Raw genomic sequence first — 2402 nt, 5'->3', positions numbered from 1 at the left:
GCTGAATTACGAATAACATTTCCAGATCCGAATGCAGAGCAGGAAACCTTGAAACTCTAAATCACTCAGCTTTTTCCACGAACGCTCTTGAAACAAAACAGACTATCTACTTCAAGAAAGAGAAAGAAATAACTAATCTGGTAGTCATTACAGAGGCGTCAGTGCAGTATGACAGGATTTTACAGCTGAAAACAGAGCACCACGTGGTATATCGAACTGACAGTAAAATAGCAAAGAAGAAAGGCGGTGGGACTGACACATATTTTGATGATTTTACTTACATAATGAAAAGAATATCCGAACGTTCGGAAAAAAAGACTATTTCCGGGGAAGGAATGCTGGCAAACGTAAACAGCAAATGAATACCATAAGGAGTAAGAGAATGATGGGTCATTCACGGCATATTTCAGCACAGACAGAATCATGAAATTCCAGTGAATTCAAATAAACAAAACAGGAAATAATAATGAACGTGTCCATCCAACATCTGTCATTTAAAGCAAATACTTACACACGGCATGTCGAAAAAAATCCTCCTTTGTTTGCAAAAGATACTACGTCCAAACTGTTGTACAGAATACGAAAAGAAAAGAGAAAAATACAGTCTCTGAGACTGTGCAGATCTTGAAGACAGAAGAGCCCATTATTCCTCCAACATGGAATTCAAAAGTCTAAATTATGACAAAAGATGCCATTTAAGAAAACTGATAGACTGTTGTCATTCATTCCGAGGGCAATGGAATACCGTGGTCGGAAGATTCTCCGCTTGTCATGGGTGGCATTGGTGAGACTGCGTCCGAACTAATGTGCATACCAAATGCTAACCAAGGAAGCCATACAGGAAATAGTTATTGTCCAGATAAGGCGCAGATTAAGAAGTGTTATCGGCAGTAAATCCCATGAGGAAAATTGAGGAAAGGTGGAGCAAGCATATCCATTGGAGATTTTATTTTCACTTCAAAGCGGAACTGGAAATACAGTAGGTCATTCAGTCGTTCAGTCCTGTGCTATAATTCAAGAAGGTATTTGCCTTTTTTTGCTCCCTATCCATTAATTACATTGATCAACATAAATTAAAGAAAACATAAATTTATAACCTGGAACAAATAAACTGCCCTGCAATTCATAGCCGTTTGTGACATGCAATTCCAAAACTCTATCTCCGTTGTGTGTACAGGTGCTTTGTAACATCTGTCCTGAATGTCAGGCTGTGTTGACTCGGTCAATGTTCCGTGCTCATCAAAGTTGACTTTGGGGGTGGCCGTGGCCTGTTGCCTCTCTGCACATTTCCATTCGATGCTTAACTTTTAAAGAACAGAGGTTTTTCATTGAATGAATCCACAGAGAGGCACAGATGAGCAACACTTCTATTTAATGGCGGAGCAGGCTTGCTGGTGTGTGGATTACCACTACTCCTCCCTCACTGTAACTTTGTTCTCTCTGTTCTCTTGATTACTTTGTACGAGAGGTGGTTTCCTGTCCACATGGTATGAGATTGCTGGTCAGTCCACAAACAATAATCAAACAACGCCAAAGTAGAATAGAGCCCTGACAAATGCTTACAGATTAACGGGATGGTAAAGAAGTGGAAGAGTCATTTGGAGCAGGTTCGGAGCAGGTAGTGATGAACTCACTTTATAATAAGTGTGAAGGGGAAACAGTAGCAGTAGCAAATAGGAGGGGAGTGAAGCTTGGTGTTGCAGATATGAAAATGGAGTTATATTGGAAAAAGTTTGTGTGAAAAATATTGAAGAAATGGAAGCATGAAATGTTGAAAACAGTGTCTCCACTGTCCTTGAAATCGTATTTTTGCATTCAACAGTATTATTATTTTTATAATTTACTTCCATTTATTTGCCAACAATAATTGTCACACTTCAGATGACAGTGAAGATTTAATAACATCCCTGTGATTTTATTGTCAAATGTCGACCTCACCAAGTAAGAGTGACAGCTTTATTTCCTCGAAGGACTTTCATCAAATACAAGTTTTTAAAAAATGTTTTGTTTTGATGTATGGTCAGATGGTCGCCATTCGGTTCGTTTAATGCAATAATATTTCGTTAATTTAAATTAAATAACGTTTCAATTCTGGATTGTTGTCCAGGGCCGTCAGTGCTATGTCACGGTCTAGTCTGATGTATTATTACTGCAGGAACAAATTTTCGGTGAGATGATGCATGATTAACACATGACAATTGACGGTCAGATTTAAAATACTGTCTTTAAAGGGACTCTCCAGGGGGTTGCTTTGATTACGTCCTTCTCTTTAATGAAAAGACAAAGATTCACCTCTTCTTTCGCAGTCCTGCACTTGTTATACTCCATCTGTTGTCAGTCAAGAACAATTATTTTATATATGGACTGGGAGCCTGCTCTCACTTACCGCATTTATTAATTTT

Source organism: Chiloscyllium plagiosum, unplaced genomic scaffold (genome assembly GCF_004010195.1).
Source record: "Chiloscyllium plagiosum isolate BGI_BamShark_2017 unplaced genomic scaffold, ASM401019v2 scaf_14796, whole genome shotgun sequence".
Taxonomy (NCBI): Eukaryota; Metazoa; Chordata; class Chondrichthyes; order Orectolobiformes; family Hemiscylliidae; genus Chiloscyllium; species Chiloscyllium plagiosum.
This window is presented reverse-complemented; position numbering follows the sequence as displayed.